Source organism: Pteropus alecto, unplaced genomic scaffold (genome assembly GCF_000325575.1).
Source record: "Pteropus alecto unplaced genomic scaffold, ASM32557v1 scaffold50, whole genome shotgun sequence".
Taxonomy (NCBI): Eukaryota; Metazoa; Chordata; class Mammalia; order Chiroptera; family Pteropodidae; genus Pteropus; species Pteropus alecto.
The window spans coordinates 7,504,921-7,528,616 of NW_006431918.1; the positions used below are offsets into that span (position 1 = coordinate 7,504,921).

General features: G+C 35.5%; 1 protein-coding gene and 1 non-coding gene across 5 annotated transcripts in view; both read left to right on the forward strand.

Annotated features, from left to right (window-relative positions):
• Positions 1–23,696, forward strand: part of SH3D19 (SH3 domain containing 19) — a 133,426-nt gene that overhangs the window by 62,004 nt on the left and 47,726 nt on the right. The gene's annotated exons all lie outside the window — the stretch shown is intronic.
• Positions 16,535–16,653, forward strand: LOC112475106. The gene has a single exon (XR_003044581.1). It is a non-coding gene; the product is annotated as a 5S ribosomal RNA (ribosomal RNA).

Below are 23,696 nucleotides of genomic sequence, written 5' to 3' on the forward strand. Positions count from 1 at the left end.
TTGATAAACTTGACTATGTGGAAAAAAAATAAAAACTTACGTACATGAAGACATTAAAAGCATGTAAAGAGTCAAGACTGTGCAGTGCACGTAGGTGAAAAGATTAGTGTCCAACATAAAAAAACTACACATCAGAAACGAAGAGGAAAATAACTCAAATAGGGGCAGGGAACTCACAAAAGATGAAGCCTGAGTAGCCAACTAATATTTGAAAAGATTCTTTACTTTGCTACTATTAAGAAGATGTGTAGTAACATGATAATGAGATACCATTTCACTTCCAACAAGTTGGCACAGAAATCTCAAAGGCTGATGACAAGTGTGGATGAGAATAATTTGGTATATGATGTTAGAGAGCAATTGAGAAATACCTGGTAAAGCTGAAAATGCCTATTCCATACAACCCAACAGGCATTATATACCCTAGAGAAATTCTTTGACACGTGCCAAGGAACTGTGTAGAAGAATGTTGAGAGTAGCACTGTTTGGATTAAGGGAACTATAGGTACACATGACAACATAAATAGAAACATAATCATGGATGATAAAAAACAAATTGCAGAAAGAAAGGTACAGTTTGATACCATTTATATAAAGCAGAGTTCAGCAAATGGACCAAATCTGGCCTGCCCTGGCTGTTTTTGTAAATGAAGTTTTGTAGGAACTCAACCATGCCCATCTATTTGTATATTGTCTGTCTACTTTTGCATCACAGCAGCAGAGTTGACTAGCTACAGCAGGAACCACATGGCCCTCAATGCTGAACATATTTACTTTCTGACCCTTTATAGAAAAAGCATGCCAATTCCAGATACAAAAATAGTTTGCAGACTCTATCATAGGTGAAACACAAATAATATGTTATTTATTGTTTATTTTTATGGTTCCATGTATATGTGTATGTATTTTTATATGTATAGTATGCTTTTTTTTTTTTAAAGTATAAAAAGATGTGTAGAAGTGATAAATAGTAAATTTAGAATATTGATTATCAAAGAACGAGTCAGGGAAGGGTTCATAGGGAGGTTCAAGTGTATCTCTACTGCTTTATTTCTTAAGCTAAGTAATGGGCATTGCAATATCACCTGCACTTTTAAAACCCTGAAAATTTTCATAATTAAAAAGGCCTTCAAGAAGACTTTGAAAATCCTATGGCACCAGTAAAGATATTTTTACAGGACATGGGCATAAAATTGAGTGAAATTTTCTTAGATTATTTCTGAAAGAGGAAAATAAAAAGGAGGAAATAGTCAAGAATGTTCAGGAAAAAAAAAACGATTAAATATTGTTCCCATTTCATCTCTACTCGTAGTCCTACTCCTGTAGTTAGTTCTCTTCACTTAAAAGTTATTCAAGTAACACATGAAAACATTTTTAGTAGTGCAGAAATTTGTGGTATCTGCTTTTATTCCATAGGCAACTATTATCTTTTAATAGTTTATAAAAATGTTCTTAGTCTGCTTTCTGTGCGTATATATAATATATATTCAAATAATATTTAAAGTAAATGGGGAGCTACATATGTATGTATGTAGTGTGTAGGAGTGTGTGTATATATATGTTTGTTCATATATTCATATATGTATTTATGCCAACTTGCCTTTTTCACTTATATTTTAGAAAGTAAGTACCATGTCACTTTCCACTTCATTATTTTTTTAAACTGCTACATAGAATTATCTAGTGTAGTTATATTGTTATTTATTTAACCAGTTCTTCATTGATAGCATATGAGCTGTTTCCAGTTTCTAACAGAAATGATGTTTCAGTAAACATCTTTATGTTTATATCTTTGTGTATACATATGTAAGAAAACTTCTTTTGCTTTTTCTGTGATATTTTTTTTCTCAAGTTTCTGTTGAACTCCTGTTCTCATTCACAATTATTTTAAGTTTTAAAATTTTATATGCCCTACATTTCTATTCCCAGATCTCACTCAGCTTTATCGTGGTTTGGTGCCACTCTAGGTTTAGCAGAGCCCATTTCATGCTCCCTTCCCACAGTCTGGCCTGAAATGTCACCCCACACAGAGAGGGACTCAAACTTAACAGGCAGAATATTTGCAGCACATAGTTCAGTACACTAAGAATTAATAGTTGATGATCTTAAGATTCATAGCAATCACTTTGTCATTAAAATTTGAAGGGGATTTGGTTCCTCCCCTTTTGTCGATGTTATAAAGATGTTGAGGATTTTATTTGGAAACCATCACCACATTATGGTTTAAAAAGATTAACTAAAAGCAAAAGATTTAACTTGTTTTTGCTTTTCTTCTTTCTAAATGTCATGCTCTGTTGGGCTTAGTTTAACTACTGTAATTCTGCCCATATGTTCTGATTCTTGTACTTCTATAAACTCTAGCTTGTGTATAATTACTTTCTGACATTATGTTTTCTAAACTACAAGAGATACATTACTTTTGCTGTAGCATCTGTAATGCTATAAATGAGATGAAAAATTAAAATTGTATACAGGTTTTGTTGGGGGAAAAAGCCCTTTTGCAGTGTAGAGACAAAAGGATTATTAACATTTTATGTCCTACAGAGAATATATATACATACATATGTATACATACATACATTATATATATTTTTTACATATATAAAACATATATGCATATTATTTCATTGTAGTTTTAAGAAATGTGACTTTAGCATTTCCTCCTACTGTGATGAGAATGAAAATGAAACATTTATATGGTGTATCACTTGAGTTATTGAAAAAATTTTATCAAATGGCTTACTACTGCCAGCTTGGTGTGGTACTTAGTACTTAGTGTGGGGCTTCTCTGAAGGTATTTCAAATTAAACTATCAGCAGGAGTTGACTTTGGAACAGCAGCTGGCCCTGTTTTATTACTTTTTCTCAAGTTGGACATGTGTGGCCACCCATTTCTCAGCAGTCTAGGGAGCTTGTGGAACTCCTGGCCCTTAAATTTCTTTTTATCCTAATTCTTTCCTCTCTTTCCATTAGCTCTTTGCTTTTCTACAGTATAATTTAGAAACAATAATTTACACAGTTCTACAAAATCTATATTAAATATAGATTTTACTTGAGTAAACTTTATATACATCTTTGTGGATCTCAGTCTGTTCCTAGGTTATGGTTTTACCCCAGCTAATACATTTTCTTGTACAACTGTACTTTAATTTTTTTAAAAAATGTTTTCTCTTACTGGCATAGCATATATCACATTCTTCAGATGTATCGATTAGGACCATAAACCACAGAAGCGTACTAACTAATCCATGGAAGAATCGTAGTGTGGACAGATTTGCAAAACGGTCATTCAGTAGCTCAGTCACTTCCTGTCTCATTAATAATAAACAGCTGTTGATCAAAATTTAGTCTTGTCTTTATATATCTAAAACCATTCTCAAAACCAGAAATCAGGCCTGGTCCCAAAAGTACAGTTTCAAGGTGGGGCTTCCTTTTTGATTGCGTGCTCCTCCAGATAACAAATCATAGCATTCAGTTCTGCCCTGGTGACAAGTTTTTGTTAACTTCCGACTTTATCCCCGTTGTAGAGCAGCTCTCCAGAGATGCGAGGTGAGCCTGCCATCCCTGCATAACATTTCTAAATGCAGCAAAAATAAGGCAGGCATGCCAAAAAAGCACTCACTTGTGACCTTCTCTCCTTTTGGAAAAGAGGATTTAGAATCTATACTCTTTAGTAATTCAGAATATAAAAGAATGGAAGGAATATTGAATGTTTGATTGATTGTCTGAATGCTTTAGAGTAACATTTTGTCTAGAATATAAACATCCCCTTAAGTTGTAAACCTGTTTCCTGGAGATCATATTGTCCCTGGCACACTTTCTTGCCTGGGCAGTCCAGGGATACTATCAAAAAATGACAAGCAGGGCTTAAAGTTTATCACTGTATATTGCCCAATAGTTTCTCTTTTAGTTATAGATTGTAAAGAGAAGCTTCAAGTAGAAAATGTCTTTACAAGCTGAACTGTGCTCTTCAGAGTTTTTCTATATGGTAAATTTCTATCTTCAACACCATTGTTTTGTTTTTTGTTTAAAATGAAATTATATTCATTTGTTCTGATTATAAAACAGAATATGTTTATGATAGGAAATTTGGAAAAAAATAAGTATATAAATGAGAAAATCATTTATAATCCTACCTCATAGTTAATCACTATTATATTTTGATATATTTATTTCTGGTATTTATCTTTTCATGCAGATACTATAATTTTAACAGAGCCTCATGAATATACAGTTCTTAAGTTATTGTTTTATTTAACATATCGTGTCATTTTCAGTAGTCTTATAAATTGTGGTTATATTTTTTAGTACAAAGCAATACATTTTTAATATGAAAGTTTATAAGAGAAAGAGGAGAAAGAATTAAAATTACTAGTCCAACCTCTGAATAACTACTATGGGTATATTAGTGTTTCAGTCTTTTTCTGTGCCTACTTGGGATAGTTTAAGAAAACAATTGAGGTCATGCTGTATATAGTATTATATGTAACCTCCTTTTTACAAAACAATAGTTTACAAACATTTTCCTGTGTTGTGATTTTTAATGGTATTCCATCATATAGGTATACGGAACTTTAATTATTTTCCTATTGTCAGACATTAGGAAATTTCTAATTTTTTCCTATTATAAACAATGCAGTGGTAAGATTCTTATACCTGCATTTTAATGGACCATCGCTGATTACCTCTTTGTGATAAATTCCTAGCAGTGAAATTAATAGATCAAAGTTAGTGGATCAAAAAATTTTTTTTCATATTTTTCATATATACTACTAAATTTAGCCTCAGTAAAAGGTTGCATTCTTACCAGTATAACATTATTTAAACATTTTCCCCTGGCCCGTGTTGCTTTTGAATGAACCAGAAGGAAATAACCAACATGAACTTGTTTCTTTCAGATTAACTATTTTTATGTTAGAATGCTTATTAATTTTTATTTCAGGCCCCAAAACAATATTTTCCAAAGGAATCTTGTACTAATCCACAGCCCCTGGAGACCCTCTTGGCCAGAGCCTTTTCACGGCCTGTCCTAGGGCATTTAGAAGTCAGATCACCTGGATTAGAGGCATAGACATCAGCGCCTATCCCTTGAGCCTATAATTGAAATTGGGACTGTCTGTGCTCAAGTTTGGGGAATTTGTAGGGTGATCCAAAATGAATATAAAGACTACTCCCTATTCATGCCCAAGATTGGAGAACTTTTTAGGGCAATTCAAAATGAATTTTGAAAAGTACTTTTTTAGTTGTTTCGGTTCTGCTTGTATTGGTAAAATCATTTGGAAAAGCTGTGGAATAGAAGGTGAAGGGCCTGGGTCTGAACATCAGGCTGCCTGAATTGGAGTCCAGCTTCCCGTTCAGGAGGTGGGACTTGGGCAGTTTCTTAATCTTCCTATACCTCTGTTTACTCATCTATCAATGGGGCTAATAATAGTATCTCTTAGGGTTATCATGATGATTACCCAGTTACTGTATCTGTTAAGGGCCGAACTAGAGAAACAGAACCAGTCAGATAACATATTAAGAGATTCACTAGTTAATCGGCCTATGTGGGGGCTGGCCAGGCAAGTTGGAAACCCATAGGGCAAGTTACCAGGAAGGGCAGGCTGGACCTTATTATATACATGGACTGAAGCTGCTGCCATCCACAAATGGGATTTTTTCTTCACCAAGGAAGCCTTTGCTTTACTTTAAGGCCTTTCAGTTGATTGAGTCAAAGCCCACCCAGATTATCTGGGATTATCTCCCATACTTTAGGTCACTGATTATAGACTTTAACCACATCTACACAGTACCTTCTCAACAACACATAAATTAGTGTTTGATTGAATAACTGGGGACTGTATCCCAGCCGCATTTACATGTAAAATTGGTCAGTCATATTGATTGCTTTGGATCTCAGTTAAGCAGACTAAACTCACTTGGGAATGAGTTTCAGTGTTACCCTTGCATTTCAAGCTCAGGGCTCTTCAGGTGTCTGTAATCCAGATCTTCTTTCTGACAGATCCGTTTTGTGTCTGTTAGTTTTGTTATAAGTTTTGTTATGATAATACAACCGTACAGTTTGTATCATTCATGATCCTAAAGGGTTCTCTCTGCTGGAGCCAGGGTGTCTGGCCATGGCAGGGTTCTGTGCAGGAATGTACACTGACACCTGCATAACACACTGTGTGGTGTCTGCTCTTAACGCATTCGTGTTATCCTTCCTTGCTCAGATAAGCATGTGAGTCTGCTTTGTGTGGACTGGTAAAGTCTTGGATTGTCAGTAACTGTTGAATGGTCCCACAGGCTTCTGATATAGTGAAAAGATATTAGCTTTGGCTGGTTAGAGAAAAGATACTGATTTGGTCCTCTCTTTTTACTAGCGCTGATTTTTCATAGCAGATTACAGATAGCAGGTGAACTTCCTTTTAGGAAGTTAATTATATTCCTTTGAACATAATAAACTCTAACCTCCTCTCAGTCTGGATCCAGGATTATGTCTTCTTTGTTCCTTCACTCAAAGTAGGAAAAGACTGGCCACTCAGAAGTAAAAACAGCTAATGGAAAAAGCACAACAGACATTGTTGGGATACTTCCTTGTGGTCTCTGGTTTCAAAGCTTTTAGCAGGAGCTCTGGAAACAATGCTTGTAGTTGATCCTCTTGTGGATTCTCTAGGCCTACATTTCAGTGTTTGGTTTCTTTCTATAGCTTTGCACAATGGGGTGATGGCACAGTCCTACTAAATCTTACCTCATGCAGTGGTGGTGGTGGTTACATTGCTGCCAGCCCTTGCCTACTTCTCTGACAGCTGCCTCCCAGCTGAAGGATAGACTCCTGGAACCAGGTTTCCACGCAGCCTTACTCCATTTGACCATAGCTGGTGGACTTCTGACCTATACGCTGTGATAATTAAATCCTTTCTCTTGAAAGTTTAAGCTGAATATAGAGCTCAGAGCCATGGTTTCTGGAAGTTAAAAATTATTTAGATTTGGGCTTGGTACAACGTATATACTGATAAACACTGGCCAGGTATGCTGAAGAATGAGCAGAGAGAGTCCAGCTGTAGCAGGAGATTTGAAGATAAAAACAGAGATGGTGTGGTCTCAGAGAAAGGGAGGAAGAACGAGAGCTCGTGCAAGAAGCCACCTTGTTTCCCAGAGCTGTGTGAGGTTCACCTGTACTTCCTGTTGTGGGAATTCCTGGGATACCCATGGACACTCAGAATTAAAACCCATTTTCTTTAATTTGAGTTTAGAGGGGTTTCAGTTGCTTTTAACCTCACAAGATAATATAATGCTATTAAAAGAACGATAACAATATTATAATTTAGAGATGAAATTTTCATACTGAACACACTTATATTGGCTTTAGGATGAACCCAGACTATAGCCTTGTTTTAGGATTTATTTTTACAGAGGTTAGGGTGCCATGAATATATTGAGAAAACGGAGCAGAGTAGTACTGTTATGTGAAGGAAATGTATTACTTATCTTAGGAAAACTGACATCAAATCTGCGCCTTAGTGAGTAATAGAAACCTTTATTGTTTTGGCTTCTTTTGCCAACAAAAGGCAACAACAACAGCAACAACAAAACCTCTTTAATGCAGGAGCTCCTAAAACAACACGAAATACAGCAGACTCATGAATTTCCAAACACTTATTCACATATACTCCTTGACGTGTTATATATTATGAATAAATCTTAGAAATGATGAAAGTCTTAAATCATTTTTTAATACTCTTCAAGACACCTTCCCCCTTCCTCCACCACTGCCTCTGATTTAAATCTTCCAAGTCATGGGATATTCAGTGGAAGAAGACAAGTTCTCAGGGTTTCTTAATAATTAATTCACAATTGTCATTTATACAAGTGTTTTTTTGTGTTTTCCTCTCAACATTCAGCTGTAGGTTAACTTTTTTGTGAGGCAGAGAAACACAGTAGCTAAGAACTCAGGCTCTGGAGCAGTGCTGTCCAGGTTCAAATCCTGGCTTCATCATTTATGGGATGTGAGACCTTGTACATTTAAATTACAAAAACTTTCTCATCTGTAAAATTAGGATAATAATAGTACCTTCTTCTAAGGGTGGATGTATGGATTGAGTTAAAAGATGTAAGGCATGGTGTAATCCTGAAACTAGTGTAATATTGTATGTTAGCTATATTTTCATAAAAATCATTTTTAAAAAACATGAGGAAAAAAAGGTATAAGGCATTAAAGCATTGCTCAGTTAGGCTACCTATTATTAATGGAGTGGATTTGTTATCAAGTCCAACTCCTTTTGCTCCAGTTGGATTAAGTAAATGATTCTTATTGATAGAATTTAAATTGGGATCTTAGAGTTTTTTGAGTTTCATATTAAAAAATTTTTAAGAGTAGTGAGTAGAGATTATCCAAACATTTCCAATAATGTTGTATTATAGAGGAGGAAACTGACATTAAGTTATACGATTATGCTCACAAAGTGAGTAGAGATGAAACTGGACCTCAGAGCTCCGAATGTCTCACACAGTTCACTCTCTGTGTCTGACAGCCGTCAGAATGATCCTTGGTCCTGAGCCCTACATGCCCTGTGTCTCCAGGAATTCATTTATAGGCTTAATGCAAGCAGATGTTTTATGTGCAAGGATGGGTCACCTCTACCCTCTTCTCTTTGGCCCTCTATTTGCGTAAAGAGGAGACTTGATCTTGGTATTTAAATAAATTAACTACTCTTATTTACTTTTAAATGATGATTACTGAGAATATAGCCTTCAAATCTCTCCTAGATTTGTTCTGCTTAAGACTGAGGTAAAACCACAACTTGTATTTATGGTAGGCCTGACGTTGAAAGGATCACGACTTAAAAAAATAACACCTCCATGAAACATTGATGACTGTAATTTTGATATCAAATAGATGTATTGGCATTTCTGTACATTGATATATTTGCAAGTGGGATTCACATGTATTCAACAATGCGTGATAAGCACTTTGCTAGGCATTGTGACAAATCTAGGAAATTGAAACCCTAAAAAATAAATCTACAGGAATTTTACCCCACCCTAATTTTCTCTTCTTTGTAAAATGCTCTAGGGAACAATGATGTCATTTAGTGTTTACAGTTCAGTGTTACACTAATTCCCATAGGGAAATCTTTTGTGATACCTTCTGTAATCGCTTACAGATAAAACATAGGAAAGTAGAGTTTGCATATCAGTGTTTTAAAATAAACACATAATTGTGACAAATGTAACATATTAGTGTAAGATATGAACCATAGGGAAAACTGGGTGTGGGTACATGGAAATTCTACTATCTTTACAAGTTTTCTGTAAATCTTAAAACTATTACAAAATTTAAAAATTTATTTTAAAAGATCCTCCTGAAAAACATAACATACAAAATTACCATGACAAAAATAAGTTGCAGCAATTCAGCATTAGCATGGTGAGCAGCTTTTATTCGGTTTTGCCAATAATATAAGAAAAAATGATCAAGGCTGAATTATTTCAGTGAGAGAAAGTTCATTATTTTTATAGAAAGTCCTAGTTTGGAAACAAACATTTCTAATGAGGTGTTAGAGTTAAAAGGGAATACAAGTGCAGTTACACACTGAACAATGATGTTTTGGTCCCATAAGAGTATAATGGAGCTGAAAAATTCCCATCGCCTAGTTACGTCCTAGTCGTAGTGATTGTAATATTGGTTATGTTTTAAGCTAAGTGTTATTACGAAAGAGTTGAAAAGTTAAAAAAAAATTTAAAAAGCTCATGAAATAAAAAAGTTACAGTAAATTAAGGTTAATTTATTATTGAAGAAAAATGTTTTTATAAATTTAGTGTAGCCTAAGTGTACAGTGTTTATAAAGTGCCCAGGAGTGTACAGTAATGTCCTAGGTCTTCACACTCACTCGCCGATTACTCACCAACTCTCCCGGAGCAACTTCTAGTCCTGCAAGCTCCATTCACGGCATCCTATACAGGTGTACCATTTTTTATCTTTTATGCCATATTTTTACTGCATTTTTTATGTGTTTAGATATGCAAATACTATTGTGTTACAATTGCCTGCAGTATTCAGTATGGTAACATGCTATACAGATTTGTAGCCACACCATATAGCATAGGTGTGTAAATAGGCTATACCATCTAGGTTTGTGTAAGTGCATTTTGTGATGTTTGCATAACAACAAAATCAACTAATGATGCATTTTTCAGAGCATAGCCTTATGGTTGAGTAACGTATGACTGTACAGTTTTTATGTTAAAATTTAAAAATGCTGCCTAAAGTTACTGTTTGAAACATTTTGATGTAGGGACAAAAATGAACAAACTAAAGGCTGCTTCCTAATTACTTTGGCTTACTTCTATGTAGAGCACAAATCAACTGTATTATAGTTTATAATTATATGTTTATGAGTTTGGCTCCTCACCCAAAAGCAGTTGTTCATCTATACATCTCCAGATTTGGTACATAACAGATGATCAGTTAATGTTTCCTAATTTGAGAGGAGACACTTTCAAGTGAACTAGAAACAATGAGAGATCCAAGGACCTCAATAAAATGTATTTCTTTTTGAGGCTACTTGCAAAAGTAAATAAATGAGGTAGAGAAAACATATCTGATTTGTATGTGTATATTGGTTATCTAAGCTGTCTTCTCAGGCAGCTAAAGTCATCTAGTAGCCTTGCTACTCTGCTACCAAGGGCTATTCTACAGCATTTGACTTTCTGGTAAAGGTGCTGGTGGCAGTGATGGGAAAAGTTATTACTGTTGATTTCCCTGTCATGGGAATTCTACTCAGTCTTTCTTAGGACCTCAGTGTCAGGGTTGTGGCTTGTGGGAATGAGGTAGAATTAGGAGTAGAGCTTGGAAGCATGTCTTAGATTCTAACCCCACCTCTTCGATCTCCATTTTCTTCTCTTTCTCCTTTTCTTGAAGTTCCAAGTAGACTCCCAAATATCCTTTGACTCAGTTCAACACAGCCTAAAACAGCTTTGTATCTCTCCTAGGAAAATTGTGGGTCTGGTTTTAGCAGTCAGAGTATTTATCTGTAACTACCACACCAGCTTTTTCCACTCCAGTGTTTGGAAAGGCTGTCATCTCTCTTCCAATCCATCAATAAAGCCAGAATTATATTTGTTATCTAGATAGGTGGACCTACAACTAGAGGGAATTACTAGATAATATATTGTCTTCTTTGAAAGTAACTTTGTTAAGAAAAAACAAATCTATCCACCTGCTTGTCTGTCTCCCAACTACCTGTTCATCAATCTATCCAAGCACGTATTCATTTCAGTTCATTTCTGTTATTATGAATTCTTGTAACAAGAAGGGTGATGGCCCAAGAAACAATGAGCACATCTTATAGACATTCACAAGGTGACATAGCCATTGCTTACATGTGTGAGTAGGATGATCTTGAGTGCCCCTAGAGGTCTGAATTAGACTGGACTGTCCTGCCAAGCCAGTTCTGAAAATGCCAACACTGGACTAGCTGAGTTTGAGGAGTGACTTTGGCTTTGGCTGCTGCAAGAAGGTAAATGTTACTTTTCACGTCTGCTCAGTCTTGCCAATGAAAATCTGTTTCACTATTTTTTAAAGTTTGATTATATTTTATTCTCTTTCAGTTGTATTTCATTTGAATTGACGTTCATGGTTAGTTCTAGATATATTTTTTAAAGATCCCAGACATCCTTGGGTGGTTTTATATTTCCTAATCTGTTTTAAAATTGCCAGCTTAAAAAAACAAAAAACAATAAAACAAACAAAAACAAACAAAAAAACAAAAAACCTAGAAACAAAAACTTTTGCCAGTTAACTTTTCTGTCTTCTCTACCTAACTGTAAGCTCTTTGGATGCAGGGGCTCGCCTTATTTGCTCTTGTCTCAGTACCTAGGATAATCCCTGGAACATGGAGGACACTAAGGAAATAATAGTTACAGTAATGATTTTTAAAATTCTAAATGTTTATGTTCATTTAATTTGATTATTAACTCTTTGGTTTTTTAATTTTATGTTGAAGGAGTATGAGTTTGTGAGCTCTATAGATTGTTTTCTTTTTGTAAGCTGTTTGAAGTTGTATGCATGCTACTGTTCATGCTAGGATTCTGGGGGATTTTCACCCCTGTGATGGCATGTAGATTTGCCCTTATTCTATGATTTCCTGAGTGATTGATTATTTGATGGTTTGAATGTAATTTTAATTATTCAGAGGTCATGGAATTTGACATGAACCAAATTACTTTTTTTGTTTTTTGTTTTTTGTTGTTTTTTTTTTGCCGTAGCAAATTAAAAAAAAAACAAAACTTAAAATTATAAAATGAATAATGTTCATTATATAAAACTTGAAAAATACAGAGACATAGGTGGATAACAAATCATAATTCTGTACCTCTCAGAGCCAGCTACTGTTACACATGCAGTGATTTGCTGATAAAAGTTTAACATCCAGGTCCCTTAGTGTAAATCCAGTATGATTGTCGATACCTTTATTAATATTAATGAGTAGGATGAAAGTGAAACAACAAAATCATGTCAGAATTTCTACTCTTTTTGTCAGCGATATGAGAAACTTCTCTGCTGATTCAGATAATAGTTTTCAAATACTGGAAGAATGTTTCCTCAATTTTTTGTGCTGTTCACGGTGTAACAGCTACAAACAGCGTGCTTCTAAGTTGAATCTACATTATTAACATTTTATCCATCACTTTCTTAAGTCTAAACAGTCAATAAACTGATAAATTAGGCTCTGATTTGCCAATATCTGTGATGTAAATACTCTAACCTGGCCAGTTTAAAGCTACCAACATGACACCACTGCTGATAAATTAGGAAGAGATGCACAGTAACACATATATAGTATTTCCACCATACAGACGTAATAGATATAAATCATCTCAAGAGCACAGATAATAGTAAAGATGGTAAAGTGATTAGGAAATGATGAGTTTTTAGTATTTATTGCCTTTGTTTTTGTGTGATTTATTTAATATAAATTTATATAATTTATATATAAGTTTATGTAATTTTTAATAATTGCTATCTTTAACAACTGGCCTACAAAATTCCTGAAAATTTAATTATCAGCTCTCTTGAGCCAGAAGGAGCAGGCTCAACCACATGACTAGGTAGATATGTTCTCACTTTTCTTGTATAAATATAAAATTAAATATATATTTACTGATATACATATTTGTATGTATATGTTTTTCTTTTAAGTAAGATTTTAAAAATAAGATGGGAATCATACTGAATATTCAGTCTGACGACCTGTTTCATCTACCTCATATAAGTAAACTCTAGTGTCAGTTGGTATGCTCTGTTGCTTTGCCAGACTGCACTGCAGGCCATTTCACGGCGAGAATAGCTGGTCACACAGGGGACAGTGTGCGAATGGGTGAATAAAATGCTTCTTCTCTGCAGTATGGGAGGGAAGAGGAGAGAATGAAAGAGGACAGCGGCTCCACGAACCTCCTGTGTGGCAGGCTGGTTGTTTTAAGGTCTGGTGCCAACACGGGCTTCATCGCTCCTCAGGCAGCCCTCACCCTGCTACTGTTTGGGAACCTCACTCCTCTCGTCCACAGTAGAGCGCTCCATTCATGTTCGGCTGGACCCCATGCCAGTCATTCTCTCCTGCGTTCTCTTCTGCATCTTCTTGCTTCCCTCCTTTCTGCTTTCTTTTTTTCCTTTCTTTTTTTTTTTTTTTTTTTTGATGCTTTTAGAAGACAAGTTTATGAATGTTTTAAAATATACTGAAAAGATAGAACTACTCATTTGGGGGCAGTCATACTCAGTGTCTATAGACTTAATGAACAGTCGTGCACTTACTGAAGGTATCCTCAGATATGCACCCTAAAACTTGCTTTTCTCTGGGCTCTCTAATCTAGAAATTTTTTATACTTGTTGGGTAACTTCATGTAATCAGTGGTCATAATTTTAAATGACTTTAAAATCCTTTAGCTACCAGATATGTTCTTGGTATCCAATGGAAAAGTTTTCCCGTGACCTTGCAAAACATCCATATTTAGCTGGTGGGCGTGCTGCTTGCACTCCTTATGTAATAGGGAAATTATTAAATATATACAGTAAAAGTTCATGTCTACCCTCTTTTAAAATTACTTTACCAATTCCCAGGGGAGAACAAATCCAAGTGTTGTTAGAATGAACTCAGCTGTTTTCTGTGTTCTCTTTTACATTCTTGGTCAAAGTCTGGCTTTATGACAGAAACTCTTAAGAACTGCCTGATTTTGAAGAACTTGGTTAAAGGAATTTTTAAAAATGGATATGTAATTTCATTGATTTGATTTTACTGTTTTGTGTATATTTATTCCAAATTGTTATTTCCCCCACTATTGATTGAGCCAACTTTATTCTGACTTTGATATCGCCGAGACTTGGCGAAAAGACAGGAATGTAATGCTGTAGGTAGCTCTAACCTTAGGGCTTAGCTAACCTGAAACCTTTGATCAAGTGATTACAAAGCCTAAGAAATTGGTGGCTATGGTACTCATCTTTAAAAGATTTTAAAAAATAATTATCGGTGTAGGAATATCTTAGTGTCCCATAACAACTTAATTTATGTACTTTTATTAATAACATTTAAACCTAGCTTTTAAAAAATATCTGCCTCACTATTTCAAATAAAAAATGGAGTTAATATTTTAGAAGTTGTTCTTTTTTTTTTAGATTTTAAAGGCATGACTTCAAACTGATCTAAATTCTAACTTGTTGGAAACATCACTTAGTTAGTGCTTAGATAAGTTTCAGATGCCTAAAATATGTATTTGTTTTTGCAATGAGAAATAGAAAACGATTATCCCTCACTGGTTTTATTTTAATCCCATAAAGAATGGGGAAACATGAAATCACTTTTCTCATTTTTTTTCTTTCCCTGCTGTCTTCTACCAAACCCTCTGATTTTTTTCATATGTTTTTATTCATAGTAAGATTTTATTCTTTACAAGAGACTATTACACTGATTAATTGAGATGAATTTGGTCTCATCTAAAAATACCACATGCTGTGGATAAGGCATCTTCTCAGATATTCATATGCATGCACACAGCTCTTTGTTTGTAACGTATTTTGTTGCTAGCCCAGTTCCAAATATCAGCTGCTTCTAAAACTTTTGAATTTTAGTGCTGATTTTGATTGCCACATCAGGTACCGATGCTATGTGGCTATCTCTTTAAGGTTTTAATACAGAATGATTCAAAGTGAATTAGGAATATGTCAAGACGAAGGCCAAAAATATTGGTTTACACTAATTGTACCGCCACTAAAAAATTAATCCCCTCATTTTTACTCTGATAGATTTATCAGGTTGTATGTATATAGGGTCCGATTTCTCTTTTCCTCCTTTTAATTCTTTCTAACCTCTGTTCCTGCATCCTTAATATGACTTGAAATTTAAATAACCTATTAGTCAGATACTATCAGTTACTTATCTACATATATGTTCCTTTGATTTTCAGTGTCTGCAAAGGAAGAGAGTTATTTTCAGGTTCTTTTTTAAATGTTAGTTTATTCACACAGTAACAAAGTAAAAAAGGTAACTAAAAGCTATAGCCAAAAATGTTAGAATTAAGAGCTAATCTCCCTAACTCTGACATCAGAAAGTGTTATCAGGTATGCCTCTAAGTTCACAGCAGGAAGTGTAGGGGGTGGTGTCATTACCATTTTCTGTATCTCACTGTCTTCCATCTTTTTGCATAATAGGACCAAGAAAAGAGAAAATAGATGATGTGATCTGATGAGAGCCCACATATTAGAGTACTTATATATGTTTAGTACAAAACAAACTAACACATAAAGCTAATTTTTTTTTCAGATTAGTGAGAAACTACTGTTATGAGAAACCTTTTCTCTGTCTCTGTTCTCTTTGAGTATTTATTTCATCCTTGGACAGAGCAGAGGGTTTTTAAGTTACGTTTGCTTCCTATTATATAGGTGTTAGGACTCTGTTTATAGACTGTGATGTAGGAAATATTTGCCTTTAATTTTTCCTTCTGTAGTGTGACCAAGTGACTCTTTGGATTTTTACCAAGTTTCCTGTGTCCTAATTTGTCTTGCCAGGTTGTGTCCCCTGACAGTCTTGTGATTGTTGCAGGAGTTTTCCCTGAATGTCCCTAAGGAAGTGTCCAAAGGGAGGCCTCAGCCTTTTTTGGTAGGAGCTCTGCTGCATACAGTTTTGAAACCAGCATGGCAAGTTTTAGAGAAGGGTGTAGTGTTTTACTCTTTTTAAAATTTTTTAAAGAACTTCTCTTTACAGCCTTTAAAAGTCATTGTTAAATAAGGTGTAATGGGTGAGTCATTTGTTTTTAGGAGACTTGTTCTTTACATATGACCTAAAATATTTTATGGTATGGAATCTGAACATGCCAAGAGGACTTTAGAAATTGACTTAATTATTTTTAATTTGCCATAATTTTTTAATTGAAGTTTTACATGCAACATCATTCCAGTATGTACATTTCCTAAGAAGTTTATAGTCTAATAGAAGAAGTAATACACCAGAATACCTTGAATACAAGGTAAAAGGTATATGAAAGTCCTAATTTTAAGTAAAGCAGTCGACGGTCATGCTACCCTGAATGTGCCCAATCTCGTCTGATCTTGGAAGCTAAGCAGGGTCGGGCCTGGTTAGTACTTGGATGGGAGACCACCTTGGAATACCAGGTGCTGTAGACATTTAAAAAAAAAAAGAAAGAAAGAAAGAAAGAAAAGCAAGAATGTAAAAAAAAAAAAAGAAAGAAAGAAAGAAAAGCAGGAATTCCCACAAAGTGTAGGCTCCTCCCTTTTTGTAGGTTTCTCACTAGACTTTGAGACCCTTACAGGCAGGGACTGTGTCCTAGTTGATCTTGTATCTTTGGTATCTTGCCTAATGCCTGAAATAGCATAAGCTATTTCAACCAACATTTCTTGGTTGAAAATTAAAAATTACTCTTAACAGATAAATGCATGCTTGCCTTTTGCTCAAAAATACAGAAATCATCAGCTAATAAGACAAAACTTGAAAAATCAATTCTGGCTCTTATGGGTATTTCCAGTGGAAACTTCCATGTATTTGTCTAACATTTTATTATTCCCTCACTTTTTCCTGGCATATAATAGACACCCCTTTAGAACTATGCTATTCTTTTGATGCCTTTTACCAACAAATAACTTCTGATCATAAAATTGAATTCTACTTTATTACTGTATATCCAGGAAAGAAAGGGTTAGATTTTAGCTCTTTGCCTTTCTAGGTTTTCTGTATAAACTTTCTGTAGACCACTTTAGGTCAATGTGGAGTTAAGCTATAACCCCAGAAAAGATTTATTCTGGTTAGTAATTTTTGGATTCATTCATTAGGTTCTTATTGAACACAGTTCTACATCAGACCCATAGTTTTCCATCTTTTTGTGTTAACATCTGAAGAGATTCTGTTTTCACATATCGCAATAAAGGCCACCTTTCTTAGGTGCTGGCTGGACATTATGTCCTAAACCTCTTCTCAAAATAAGTTGTACCTGTTCTGCATGATACAGCATAACCTAGTGAGGCAAGCACTATCTGATTAAGAGCAATGTATGTTATTGTGTATTATACATGGTTTGAAATTTAGCAGCACACCAGTGAAGAATTTGTGTTACCTATAGGTTGGGAGTTATCAGAGGCTTAACTTATTTTAAAAAATGAAAACATATTCTAAAGATAGTGTACAATGAAAAACTGTAAATAGGCAGAATTACCCCCGAAATTCCATTAATTGACACAAAGTACGGTGTTCGTTGCCAAATTAGGTGCCGTGTTGGAGTCTAATACACCATCTCTGAATTAGGTCATCCTTCTAATAGTAGTTTTCCATCTACTATTAGAAGAGAGTACTGTTTTTCATTGAGCCTCAGATGCTCAACAAGGTGATGTTTTATTTGAAAAACACCCATTTTTAGAACATTAGACCCAGACACTTAAGGTAATATGTGCATATAACAAAATATAACCGGGAATTGAAACCATCAGAACAAAAGCAGCAGCAATATTATTCCTGGGGATTTGCTTACTGAATAAATTATAGGTGGAATCATCTGTACTATTCAAATTATATTTATTTCTCTCTCTGAGTAGGATCGAGTTCACATTAGTTCAGTGAGCACATGGTACAGTTCCACTGAACTGCACTATAAAAATGAACAGAAGACGGTCTCTTCTTGAAAAGTTTGCAGTCCAATTAAGGAGTCAAATCGTACATATGTAAACAAACAAACAAAAAAAGAACAAAAAACAACTTAAAGAATTTGGAAGACTAGGGTAATATATTCTCATTTTAAATGTACTATATTATTAATAGAGTTGAAAGCCTATTTCAGGATCTTTGAACACTTTTGTGGAACTTCTTGCTTAACAGAGCTAAAGAATTAGAAACTGCAGAGCTGCAGGTCACCATGTCCATTTTGTGAAAAATATTATGAGAAGCATGACCTAAAGGAACAGAGATCTGTGTTCTCAATGGGAATAATACAAAAGCTTGGTCTGTTTTGTTCTCTTGGCTTTGTGGGCGATTAGGTATAGGAGATTAAGTGTATGAAAAGTATGTATTACAGAAACTCAGAATGGTTGTAAGTGGTGAATAATAATTGCAACCAAATTGTGAATGGTCAATTATTTGAATTTATGAGGTAGAGTTATGATAAATATAGCTATAGGGCCATTCATCTGGTATTGGCAAGGCAGCTCCAAAAATTCTACCCTCATATGATTATAGAATATAGAAATTTGTGTATTGGAAAATAGGGTAGGAAATATAACCAAAAATTTTTTTGAGACTCTAATATGTGCCAGGTGTACTGCACTGTATATTTTATGTAGTTTTTTCATTCAGTTTTAGTAACAAGCCAAAAGATAGGCATTAGTATCCTCATGTTACAGGTAAGCAAACAATTCCATTGAGTAGGTAAATTGGCCAAGATCACACAAATAGGAAAGTAGGTCCCCGGCTGGCTTAAATTCTGTACTCTTTCTTCCCACTACAGTCATGATGCCCCAGGAGGTACATCATGCATCCTATTTGCTTTTTCGCTACCTGTCCTCCATATTCTTCATGATCACAGATCTGTCAAGAGAACCCGTTTTACAAATTTCAAAAAGTAGAATGTGTTAATGAAATGCACGTAAATGTGTATTTGCCCTAAAATTAAATATGTAAATAGGGGTTGCACATATGATTTGCTTGTCCTTGAAAAAGATTAAGTAGAAAAATACCTGCTGTAACTTGACATTATATTATAAATTTTAATGATTATAATTGGACTTTCGTGGTAATGAAAAAGTAAATGTACTCAGAACTCATATAACTTTTCCCCTAAAGCTTTCAGAGTATTAATGGAAGTATCTTGTAGTTTTGTTAATGTTTTTTAAATTTAGTAAAAACCATTCTAATTGGATCCTAATTTTTCTTAGTATTATTTTTTTTTTACTAATCTTTATTCTGTAATTCTTAAAAAGGAATTCAGTCTCTGACCATACCCAAACTTTAAACTATGGAGATTCTTCAAAGTTTTAGAACTGAAAGATAATTCGTTTTCATTAGTTTCTAGTAGCTACACTTATTCTTTTCCATACCCTGCAGTTTATCAGACCTGACCCTACATATTGTGGTGACGATATTAATTTAGACACTATTAAAATGGCATCATAGCTTTTTATTTGTGTCAGTGGCAAAATATTGTTTACTAACTCATATGTTCTCCCATTACATAATATTGCCTTAAGTTATCAGGTAATATAGGATGATGAAAGTTTGACCAATGCATACACAAGATGAAAATACTTGTGTGTTATATTCTATAGCATTATTGCTTTTTATTTTGAGAAGCAAATCACTGTTGGTCAAAAGCTTTATTTATAAAAAGATATCTAATGTTTTGTTTGTTTTTTTTTCTGAAGTGCATAAGTCTGTGACTTTTGTTTAGTGTAGTCCTGAAATAAGTATCATTTTTTAAAAGTGCAGGTAATCCTTGATTTATAAATACCTGAACTTATAAAGGTTCTTTTCATAGAATGACTGACTTTCTATGTTCCTTCATAGAAAGACTAATTTTTTCACCTGGTATAGCCATAGTACCATTTTTTTTCAAAACTGTTTTGGTCCTAGGAATTTCTTTTACTTCATTCTTCTCTTCTCATCACTGCTTTTGTCCTATTCCCTCACATCCAGCCCCAGATTTTATCCCAGTATTACCACCGTCAACTTGGCAACCAGAAATGGCAAAGCCAGCTTCTTCCCCACCTAGGGCGATCTTTCTCCCTGGGAGACATTTGGCAGTGTCTGGATACATTTTGGTTGTCCCAACTGGCAGGGGGCCGGGGGATGTAAGTCTTTGGCATCTATTAAGGAGAGGCCAGCAATGCAGCTGATTCTCTTTACAATATATAGGACAGCTCCACAACCCCACGCCTGCCAGCCGTTAACAAATGTCAGTAGTACAAGAGTGCAAAACCCTGCATTAGCTCTACTCCAGCATCAGCTCTATGTTTTCTTTAACTCTCCCAGTGCTAAATTTAGACACTCCTCTTCTGAGCTTTCATAATACCTTGTATAACATTTTTTTTACATTCTGTTTTTATTTTTTATTTGTTGATCTTGTCAAGATTGCATACTTCTTGAGGGCAGGGGTTGTATATTATTTATATTGGTGTTCCCATTTTGGGTATAATGCCAGGTACATACTCAGAGCTCCATAAATGAATGAATGCATGCATGAACAAGACACCCTAGACTTCTCCATTGCCTTTCTGGCACTTCCAGAAATCTCTTGCTCACATCTATCTTCTCTTTCCTACCACCACTCATTATTTATCTCATCAGATATTAGTGTGTCAATCTTATCATCTATATATTTAGTTCCTAAAAATGTAGATCTGCCCACAATTCAAGACATAGAATACTAGCACTCCAAGGTTTATTCATAAACTCTTTTTAAAAAAAGGCAGGCATGCCACAGGGACAATGGCTAGTGCATACAGACAAGCTAAAGTTAACAGTGCTTGTCCTAGACAAATTCCCACTTGCTTCTGAAACACTTTTGCTGTCGTTTCCCTCACCCATGGAATCTTAGTGTTTAACCTGGCTGGTGATGCCTGCCATCAGCACTTCCCTCTGTAGCGTATTTCCAGTTATGCTTTGGCATGCATTTGAGTCCCAGTCCCTTCCTGTCTCTTACCATAGCTTCTTCTTGTGCTGCTCACAAACCATGCTCAGCTGTCTCCTCACTCCTGATCTTTTGCACATTCTGCCTGACACTCCCTCTTCAGAATCTGTCCTCTGACACATTCAGTTCTCAGCCAAGACACACGTCGTATTTTGGAAGCCTTTCCTCAGACCCCAAGATCAGGTAATGCATAACTTCTTTGCATACATAGCACCATGTGACTACCTTCATATGCTATTAATAGAAAGACAGTTGCAGTATTTGTCTTTCTCACTGAGGTCAGAGTCTGCTTTCAAGGCATTTAAGTGTGTGCTCAAATAGATGAGACGGAATACCTCTTCCAGCCTGCAAAAATCACACCAGTCTGGTTAAACCTCTCTGTTGGGAAATGGAGATGAATCCATCCAAATGTTGAGAGCCTTTGGAGAAGATGGTACAAAGGAATAAACTTTTATTTACCAGTAGGCTTATCAGCTTGACCAGTGGACTGCACCTCTAAATGACATTAGCTTAACTCCTTGTTAAGCTAGTGGCTTTACTGACTGGCACTTTAATGATATGCCCATGGCCTTTAGTGAGGGGTTTTGTTTTGTTTTGTTTTGTTTTTAATTACAAAGAATGCATGTTTTAAAATGTTTTCATTTGCTTCTGCACACAGAATGTGATGATGACAATGGACACTTGCAGGCATTGTTCTGATTGATGTACCAAACAAGCCAAATCAGCAACTTCAGTTATTGATTTGTTTTTTCTCAGCAAAGAGAGAGGGTGGGTTGGGAGTGAATTTAAACTTGGAAACAATCTGTGACTTTGAAAATTGCATAAATAATTTTAGGCATCTGTCTTACGATAAAACATGATCCAAAAGAAAAAGAGAGGTTGGATTTACTTAGGTGAGTTACAAAATGACCATTGAGGTTTGCATTGTTGCTCTTGTTGTACCTAGCAACATTTGTTTTCTTCTGCAGTGGCAGAGTCTGGCATGAGACTCCAGTATAAAATTTTGAGGGCCAGCTTTATGTTTGGGGGTACTTGCTTACACACTGAACTTTGTAGAACATCCAGAAACATTTACCCATCTACTAAGCCTGAATTACAGACTTTGGGACTACAGTCAGACAGTAGTGAATTCACATCTGGCTCTGCCACTTATCAGCTGTGTGACTGCTGACACGATACCTAAACTCTAAGCCTCATTTTCTTTATTCGTTAATTGAATCGTGTGTTTGGCACACATAATAATAAGCTTTTCTCAACATCATCTTAATCGCTGAAATCTCATCATTAGAAATGCATTTCATTTGGTTAAGAAACTTTTTTAAAACATAATTTCCATTCTTAAAAACATCTTGACTACTAACTAAGGTTGTGTGCAAATGCAATGGTAGAGAGTGGTCCTACCACATAGTCTGCAAAGGGCTTATTGTGTGAGAGTGGGATAGAAGGCTGAATGGGACTCTGAACAGCTAGAGAGTCCCCCAGAGTCCTGTAGGAAGATAAATCATCGGCAATTAGACCTGAGACAATTCTGTCTTGACCCCAGCTTTTGATTCTCCTGCTCAGGATCTGAAAGCCTTTTTCCCTAACCCTCATTCCCCTCCTGGAAGGGTCTTTGACTGCCACATCTCAGGAGTGGTTTATCTATCCAACTGAGAACAAGGGCACCTGATGATAAGGGAAGCAGTGCCTGGAGAGCAGAAGGCCAAAGATCTGGATCAACTCTGCCAGGGACAAGACATGGGCTTATAAACTTAGAGTGGAGTGAAGATTCGGTTTTGCAGTCTTTTGTTTTGTCATGCACTGCCCTGAGCTCAGGTTCCATCTGAACAGCAGAAACCAAAGGAGAGCAAAGTAAATCTTAAAGAAAAAAAATCTTTAAAAAACATAAACTGAGAGGTAGATGGAGTAAAAGGGGTCAAATATGTGGTGACAGAAAGAAATCTAACTATGGGAGGTGAACACTCAATGCAATATGTATGTGCCTTACTATTAAATTGTACACCTGAAACTTAACTGGATTTCGTTAACCAACGTCACCATAAAAATAAACAAACAAACAAACAAATAAATAAATAACATGAACTGTTAGGCCTACAATCCATATGATATCGAACCCCAAAGTGAGAACCCATCAAGGGTCGTATGTGTTGTCAGATGTTTTGTGATGCCAATAAAGATTACAAACAAACATTAAGAATGATAATAGTATCTCACAACGGAACACACACTTTGTCCCAGGCACTGTGTAAAATGCTTTAATGGATTCTTCCTCTTCCTCTTTGAAACAACCTCATGAGGAAGCTGAGTTATCATTGCTTTTATACACAAGAGGCCTTAAAGAAGCTAAGTAATTTGCACAAAGTCACACCAGCCAGCAAGGGGAGGCATAAGGAGGGAATATGTACAACTGGACTCCAGAACTAGCTCTCTGAACCAGCAGGCTCTACTGCCCCCTCCTCTGATTAGTGGTCATGTGGCCATGTCTGTCGCCCCATGGTGACCATCCTTCCTGAAGGTTCTCAGCTGAGACATGAGCCTGAG